The 9,444-nt window shown below is 47.0% G+C and overlaps 1 long non-coding RNA gene across 1 annotated transcript; it reads left to right on the forward strand.

Annotated features, from left to right (window-relative positions):
• Positions 1–1,745: 1,745 nt before the first annotated feature.
• Positions 1,746–9,229, forward strand: LOC134284185 (uncharacterized). The gene is made up of 2 exons (XR_009995682.1): positions 1,746–1,863; positions 8,678–9,229. It is a non-coding gene; the product is annotated as an uncharacterized LOC134284185 (long non-coding RNA).
• The last annotated feature ends 215 nt before the right edge of the window (positions 9,230–9,444 follow it).

Consider the following 9,444-nt stretch of genomic DNA (forward strand, 5'->3'; position numbering starts at 1 on the left):
ATTTGAGAAATCACATGAGATATTCCTGTGGAAAAATTGCAAGAGAACAATCGCTGGATAAAACCCAGAAGAAATTCTTGAAAAATCTCGGAAATGTCCATAGAGAAATTTTAAAAAGAACCCCTGGAGAAACTCCAAAAAAATTCTTGGAGAAGTCTCTGATGGAACACTTCGATGAATCCCTACAGAAATTGCTGAAAAATCCCAGGAGAAATACATAGAAAAATTATTGAAGAAATTTCAAACGGAATTGCGGGAGATATCTCAAAAGAAATTTCTGGAGACTCTGATGATGGAATTCCTAGATGAATTCCTAGAGAAATCGCTGAGAAATCACTGAAAGAGTCTCGTTGGAGAAATTCCTAGGAAATCACAGGAGAAATTTCTATGAAATCCCTGGAAAAGTTCTTAAAAGAAGAATCCCTAGTAAATCCCTGCATTAATTTCTAGAGCAATCCCTACAGGAATTCCTGATTAATCCCTGAACGAACTCTTATTTAGATGCACCCCGTGATCCTCGGTAGACTTTCCTGAGAAATTTTTGGAAGACTCATTTGAAACTCAAATACTAAATTGGGACCAGTGCTGAAAATGTCGTTTCGACAAATCTAGATTCAATTACCTACAGTTCATTTTACAAGCAGAATTTGAAAACATGATATAGGAAAAACTAGTGCGGCTAGACCAGTTCTACAAGGAAGTTATGATGAGTCGAGTCAAGTACAAGACACTGAAGACGACCTTACAGTTGAGGTCGAAATACGTATCTGTCAAAGGATGCAAATTCTTAGTGGAATTCAAAGGAACCGTACTTAACCCGATTTTCTTTTATTTAAGGAAGTTATGCAAAAATCACGCTGACTTTAAAATTTAAGGTCAATGTCATCGACTAACTTCGAAAAATGTCAATTGATATTCATTATGAATATCAATTGACATTTTTCGACGGTAGTCGGTGACATTTACCTTAAACAGTGGAGATAAAGCGGTTTTCCCGCGACACTCTTGTAGGACTGGTGTAGCCGTACATTTTTTTCATATATGTTCAGCTGCTGAAATGGGCTTTAAGTGATTAAATCTAAATATGTTGAAATGACATTTTCAGCACTGCCTCTGTCAGATTATAACTTATTTGGGTCGCTTGGTTGACCATCAAATTGCCAATATCTCTCGCTCCATGGGTGGTGGTGGTGCTAGCGATTGCCGCTCGTCACTTCTTTACGATGTAAGCAAAAATGCACTCGGCTTCGACGAAATTGTTTACTTCAACAAAGAAGAAACCACGGTAACGACGAAAAGAAAACCAAAAACGACAGATAGAGCAGTCCAAGTAATATGGAGTTATGGTTCGAGTCGAGTGTATGATGCAAAGCAGCAATTATCACGACGACGACGACGACGAAGCTGGAATGCTAAAAAGTGCCTTCGAAGGAGGTTAGAGCTTGCAAGTGACGCCGTCGGTCACTGGTGGTTGTTACCAAGATTTTCAGCTGAGCCGAGAGAGCCGGCTTAGTTGCAACATTTTGATTGCGTGGTGAGAATTAAGTTAGGTGCATGGATAAAGCATCGATTTGATTTACCATGCACTCAAATTAAGGATAATGTTTGGTTTTAAGACTATTCTGCATACTAAGTTGTTGAAATCTGGTAAATTGAGCCAGGTAATCAAATCACGCATGAGTTTTCGAAACGTCCTATCCAACATCGAAAGACAAACAGTCTCTCTTCTCCCTCGCCTTGTTTGAGAAAGATAACAGTTGCATCATACAATGTTGTAGCACAAAACTGGCCTACTTGATCGTAAAATCGAACCACCATGGAGCATGGGAACCCGCACGGCTTGCTTTGATTTGATCGAAGTAGGTGTTGCGTCTTTGCACAGACCAACACGAGAAAACCGTTCGTAGGTGGAAATCACAGGGAATTTAGCGGACTGTATCACTAAGCTACCCGGGACTTTCGAATCCGGAAATGAAAAAGCACTGGTGATTCACTTAACTAAACAAATTGACTATATTATACGAAAAATAACAGAGTTTGTCTGAACGCCGCGCGGTCCACTTGGAGAATGAGATTGAGCCGCTTCGAAGATGCTGGGTTTGCGCGCGAGTTTTTCATCGTCCCTTTCGTTCTTCCGTTCGTTGCTGCGTTGCGTTCGATTGCGTCAAGTTGGCTGCGGCGATGTGGCAGTCCGCTGAACGCAAACTTTTCGCACATCGAGGTAGGCATTGGTTTACGATGTCAAAAAAGTTCATTTCAAACTTTGTTCGGGCGAAGATCGGACATGCACCCCCGGCTGAATACCGAAGGTTTCAAGATACAGATGGAATTTGGTTTCCCTGAAGAGAAGATGTTTTCCTCCGGGTTGAAGACTCAAGCAACAAGGTAATCTGGAACATCGGATGAAGCACTGGGAATCTCGCTATCACGCTGCAGGTTCTCATTATCCTTGGTGGGCAGCGGTGCAAGCTTCGAAATTGAGCGTTTGAAGATTCCGGTTGCAGACTTTACATCAGCGACTCGTACAAGAGAATCGCTTCCGGGGTAGGTCTTAACGATTTTACCATATTTCCAGCATTGCGGGGGCACGTTATCCTCGATGATTAGTACCACCATTCCTGGAACAATATTCGGCGCCGTCTTCGTCCACTTTCCTCGGGCTTGTAAGGTGGATAGGTATTCCTTCGACCAGGACTGCCAGAACCGGTCTCGAAGCAGGTTGAGGTATTGCCACCTTGACAATCGGTTCTCCTTGTTGTCCAGATACGATGGCTTTGGAACTGGCTCGGTAACACGCCCCAACTGGAGATGAGCTGGTGTGATCGGCATAGGATCGTTTGGATCGGAGGACATCGCGTAGAGAGGACGTGAGTTGAGGATGGATTCTATATGACAAAGGACTGTGGCGAACTCCTCAAAAGTCAGGGTGGCATTCTGCAGCGTACGCTTAAGGTGAGTTTTCACACTTTTTACTGCAGCTTCCATCAAACCAGCGAAGTTCGGGGCCCTTGGTGGAATGAATCGCCATTCGATCTCACGTGGAAGCAGAAAATCGTTGATCCTGTTGTGCGTCACTTCATTCTGGAACTGCCTGTAGAGCTCGTGTAATTCATTGGAGGCACCACTAAAGTTGGTGGCGTTATCGGAGAGGATCATTTTGGCCAATCCACGACGACTCACGAAACGGTCAAGAGCTGCTAAGAACGCCTCGGTTGTCAGACTGGACACCAGCTCCAAGTGTACGTTCTTCGTCACAAGACATACAAAGACGGCTATGTATCCCTTGATAATCTTGGGGCGATATCGTCCTTCCTTTACCATTACAGGCCCTGCGTAATCCACTCCAGAATATTCGAACGCCATCGCCGGAGTCACTCGAAAATCAGGCAGGTTTCCCATCAGCTGGTGGATCTTTCGGGGCTGCGTTCGGTAGCATGGGATGCAGGAACGCGTAACCTTTCGGACGGTTGAGCGGCCATTTAGTATCCAAAACTTCTGTCGGACGATAGCCAATAGACCGGCGGGTCCAACATGTCGATTCTCTTCATGCAGCGTACGGATGATTCGTTCGGTGATTGGATGATGGTTCGGAAGTATCATTTGGTGTCGAGCGTCAAATGGAAGGGTTGAATTCTGCAATCGTCCCCCTACACGTAAGATACCATTTTCGACGATAGGGCAGAGTGGAGCAAGTCTCTTGGATGGCTCGCCGGAGAGTACACGTTGTATTTCGTCGGGAAACTCCATACGCTGAATAACCAGTACAATTCTTTCCAGTGACGCTTGCATTTCGGGAACGGTTAACTGCTGCGAACGTTGACGATCCTGAAGTTTCTTCGATCTGCAGTTTCGAATGAATCGGAGAACATACGCTACAACCCTTTGTAGCTTACGGAAAGAACTGTATGTGCTGAAGACTGGTAGGATTTCGATCGTCGCCAAGTTGACGACCGCTACTGTTCTCATCTCTGGCAGTTCTTCATCAGGGATATCTTCGAAGGTGGCAGGTTGGTGGTCAGACTGTAGCAGATCTCGGCATCCTTTCCACCACAGCTGGTTCCCGCTCAATGCCAATGGAAACAGGCCTCTTGAAACGATGTCGGCTGGATTATCCTCTGAGCGGACGTACTCCCAAGTGAAGTCCGCTGTAGTTTGGTTGATCTCGACGATTCGGTTTCGAACAAAAATTTGTAGTTGGCCAGGAGATTTTTTCATCCAGGATAGTACAATCTGGCTATCAGAATACAGAACTATTCGACGAATCGGTACCTTCAACGATGGAATCACCTTCAAAACCAAACGAGAAAGAAGTAGTGCTGCACACAATTCTAATTTGGGAATGGTCATCTCAGAGAGCGGCGCTACTCGTGACTTGCTGCACAACAGTTGACAGTCAATGCTAGAATCGGTCTTGACCGACCGGAGGTAGAGGCATGCTCCATAAGCACTCTTTGAAGCGTCCGCAAATCCATGGATCTCGAACCATGCGACGTTGACAGGGATCACACACCTCGGAATTTTGATTGAATCCAATCCATTCAGCGAATCGCGCAGATGGAGCCACTGTTTCCGCATATCGTCAGGAAGAGGTTCAGTCCATGCCAGCTTTCTCTCCCATGTGCTCTGCATCAAAATCTTGAACAACACAATCACTGGAGCAACGAAACCTATCGGATCAAACAGCTTGGATATCTGCGACAGGACAAACTGCTTCGTTATAGGTTTTGTGGTGTCTTCATCGAATATATCGGCAGAGAATCGGAACTCGTCGTTGAACGGATCCCACAGCATACCGAGAGTTTTCACAGCGTCGTTGGAATTATCGATCTTGACTAACTTCTCCCTTTCTTCCTCAGGTATGCCTTCCAAAACCGCTGCCGAGTTCGAACACCACTTCCTGATGTCAAATCCTCCCCTGGCGAGCAACTTCTGCAGGTCTTCTCTCAAATGGATGGCTTCGGCTTCGGTGTCTGCTCCGGTTAAGGCGTCATCGATGTAGAAGTCAGAACGAACCACCTCCGCTGCTTCAGGGAAATCGGATTGTTCGTCCTCAGCGAGCTGCACCAGCGACCTGGTAGCCAGAAATGGAGCCGATGCGGTGCCGTATGTGACGGTAGCCAGCTCCAGGACGCGTATCGAATCGGTCGGATTGTTACGCCAGAAGATGCGTTGGAATCGAGTATCGCGAGGATCAACTCTAATTTGGCGGTACATTTTTGAGAGATCACCGCTGATTGCAATGCGGTGCATTCTGAAGCCCAGTAAGATGCCGAAACAGTCACGCTGGATGGTTGGGCCGACCTGGAGTACGTCATTCAATGAGGCACCCTTCGATGACCTGGCAGTAGCATCAAACACTACTCGGAGCTTTGTTGATGAACTCGATGGCTTGAACACCGCATGGTGCGGCAAATAATAGCACTGCTGCCCAACTGGATCACACCTTTCGTCCACCTCCTGGCAATGCCCGAGAGCCTCGTACTCAGTGATGAATTTTACATACTCCTGCTTCAACTGGATATCGCCTTCCAATCGCTTTTCGAGCATGTAGAACCGCTTCAGTGCCAATGCTCTGTTGTTACCGAGATCGGCAAGGGATTCTCGAAACGGTAGCTGCACAACAAATCGACCAGACATGTCTCGGTGGTGAGTGGCCGCGAAATGGGCCTCAATCTGCTGTTCCTCTACTGTATGCGGTGAAGCTTCAGCGACCTCTTCGATCGCCCAGAATTTCTGTATCAATTCGTCCAACTCCTTGGTAGTAACGGCGTGGGAGAAAGCAATTGGATTGGGGCTGACATCAACTGGTCCGGAAACCACCCAGCCGAACACGGTTTCTTGCAGAAGAGGATGTTCGTCGTCGATTTTAAGTTGGCCAGATTTCAAGAGGGAGAAGAAAAACTGGTTGCCGATCAGGAGATCTACACTGCTTGGAACGAAGAACTCCGGGTCAGCCAACACCACGTCGGCTGGCAAACGCCACAGCTTAGTGTCGATCGATCTCGTTGGAATGGTGCCGCTCACATGGGGCATAACAAGACAAGGAATATTCAAGCTGGACTTACCGTAGTTGGACGTGACAGTCACAACCATCCCTTGAGTGGTGGCCCGACGGCCGGTAACACCGAAGACCTCAGTGTTGGTTGGCCACGTTTTCTTACCCAGCTTATTGACCATGGCCTGGGAAATCAGGCACACTTGGGACGCGCAATCCAGAAGAGCACGGCAAGAATGCGAACGACCTTGATCGTCCAGAAGGTTGACTCTCGCCGTTAGCAGCAAAACCTCTTTAACGGCGGGAAAGGCTTTGGTTTGGGAAACATGATTAACCAATGCGTTGGAGCCTGTCGTTGTTTCGGTTGGTATCGGAGCTGGAACACTGGTACTGTTCACGTTGGCTTGCGATGGATCTGCCGGTGTCGGCTGTTCCGAGGTCGCTGATGGTTCTTGCGGGTGAAGCATCGTGTGGTGTCTTGCGGAACACTTCGAGCAGGTTCTCTCGGACTGGCAGTTGCTGCATCGGTGGCCCTTCCTAAGACAATTGAAGCAAATATTTGCTTCGCGTGCCTTGGCGATGCGTTCAGCAACGGTCAGATTGCGGAACATCGTACACTTGAAGTTGGGATGCGGACCGTTGCACAACTCGCAAATAATTTCGTTTTGTGATGTGACGGCGTTGGAAGAACGCGATATCGATTTTGGAAGGGCACCTACCTTGAAGCTGGTTGGAGGCTTCTCAGCTGCTGATGAACTCGCTGTTTCACACCTCTCGAGGACGAGGCATCGTTGTTTGAGGCATTCAATCGTGTCGTCATACTTGGGCAGTTCACCATGGGTCAGAGAGGATTCCCAATGTTCACGCGTTTCCTTGTCGAGCGCTGCTGTTAAGATGTTGACGACAAATAGTTCTGACACTCCCAGAAGCTCCTGTTTCATGAACTTCAAATTCTCGACATGACGGCTGCAATCGTCGACCAACTCTCGGAGCTCTTTCGATGACTTCTTCGTCATTTTCTTGAGGTTAAGCAACCCCCGGATGTGGTTGTCGATGATCAGTCGCTCGTTTTCATATCTGTCCATGAGGATTTGCCAGGCTTGATTATAATTATTATCCTGGAGCGTCTGGGAATCGACTACTCCAGCAGCACTACCGACCAGGGATTTCTCTAAGTGGTAGAGTTTGATGGCATCGCAATCTGTCGAACGGCGCATGAGATCTTGAAACATTGTTTTAAATCGCGGCCAGTTCTCATACTTCCCATCAAATGTGGGAAGCGGTGCCCGAAACGCTTGCTGCTGAACGATCACCTGCGGCGGTTCGGCTCCCTGCAACTGCTGGCCGGCTGGAACAACGGCCTGCATGGGCCAAGGGGCCAACGCATCCTTCAATCGTTCGATCATGAGGCTGGTTTCGTTGTATAGCTCTTCGAACTCCTCGTACTTTTCTTCGTGCACTCCCCTTACTGCCGGTGCACATACACTAAGAATCTCGTCCTGCACTAGGTTGTACTCACTGTAATGCATGTCCAGGCTTTTGGCAAAAACTCGAATCAGAGGCAATGATGCCTGCTGTTGGTCATCTTCCATCTTCTTCAAACTATTTCGGATGCGGGTAACTTTTGCCCGCACCAGGCCGCGCTTATGGACCAAATTTTCTTCTTTGGCCATGATTGTTTCCGAATGTTCACTTTCTTCTATCACTGATTCTTCTTTCACTGTTTCTTTTTCTGCTTCCTCTTCTTCTTTTTTCACTGTTAGTTCACTGTACGGTTTTCGGATGGGCAATTCTTCTTCTTCTTCTTCTTCACCGTTGAACAGCTTGCGCCACATCACCCATCGGAGTAGGGCCAAGCGAAAGAATCGCTACCCTGGAATGAGCTGTCCGGGAACACAGACACGCTCGGACACAACAGAATCGGTTGATTCTCTACTGTGCTATATGGAGTTTGGCGATGTTCGCAAAGCTGCTAATCACTAGAATCCTTTGCCGGTTCACCGGCGGAACACTTTTTCTTCAGGACTTGGTTCGGGTTATTTCGTGTCGTTTCGTGGCGCACCAGAAACGCACACAGCACTTCGAAGCTAAGTTTTCCGACGCGCTTGGTCGGTAGGGATCACTTTCACTTCACAACACGAAGATGATGGAACAGCTTTTCCATTTCTTCCGGACCGCGAAACGTCTCACGAGGCACTTTTTCACTCCCGGACTCGACTTTCCAACATGGCGTCTACCCGGTTCGACTGGACCAAAATGTTGCGTCTTTGCACAGACCAACACGAGAAAACCGTTCGTAGGTGGAAATCACAGGGAATTTAGCGGACTGTATCACTAAGCTACCCGGGACTTTCGAATCCGGAAATGAAAAAGCACTGGTGATTCACTTAACTAAACAAATTGACTATATTATACGAAAAATAACAGAGTTTGTCTGAACGCCGCGCGGTCCACTTGGAGAATGAGATTGAGCCGCTTCGAAGATGCTGGGTTTGCGCGCGAGTTTTTCATCGTCCCTTTCGTTCTTCCGTTCGTTGCTGCGTTGCGTTCGATTGCGTCAAGTTGGCTGCGGCGATGTGGCAGTCCGCTGAACGCAAACTTTTCGCACATCGAGGTAGGCATTGGTTTACGATGTCAAAAAAGTTCATTTCAAACTTTGTTCGGGCGAAGATCGGACAGTAGGTATACACAAAAATGTGGTAAAATCCGAACCCGCATCATGGACGAATCCAAACGAAGGGACGGAAAAACTTCCGGTAGGGCAAACAAATAAACATGCAAATGTTTGGTCCCGCACCGAATGCGTAGGTACATTTTGATTAGATTTCCCTTTTTTCTTCCCTTAAGTTCGTTGTTATTGTTGTTGCAGTTACCCATCAGATATCGTAAGACCAGCTCACAAACAAATGGGACATGGTGGTCCTTCATACCTCCATCGAATACCTACTTATCGTTTTTGTATGAACGTACAAATTTGGGTTAGTAGGGAAGACATAGAAGGAAAAGGGCCGCCTAACGTAAATCCCTTCATATTTTGGAAACGGTTCGGCTTACTTTGTTTTGTTTTGCCTGAACCCGCAAGGGTAGGAGGTACGGTCGGATATAATTCAATATCAGAAAACAAGCAACTACGAGACGACAAAAATAAACAACAGGCAACAGGAGGTGAAGCAATATTCATAATATCGTCGCGTCGGCCCACTCAACAAAACTGCGATATGGAAGGGAAGCACGCTGCTGCTAGCTTGTTAGTTGGAGGTCGAAACCTTATCAACGGTATACGTGTAGATTAATTTACTCAATTTTTCTGGGGTTTGTTTACTTGGGCGAATGAACACGTCTTCTACATCTACACATAGGGCTGGAAGCTTGGCCACGATTTGATCAGCACGTTACAATGTACATTGAAACTGTAGGGTCAGCCATTTTTTTTTAGTTTGCCAAATCAT

Source organism: Aedes albopictus, chromosome 1 (genome assembly GCF_035046485.1).
Source record: "Aedes albopictus strain Foshan chromosome 1, AalbF5, whole genome shotgun sequence".
In the NCBI taxonomy this organism is placed as follows: domain Eukaryota; kingdom Metazoa; phylum Arthropoda; class Insecta; order Diptera; family Culicidae; genus Aedes; species Aedes albopictus.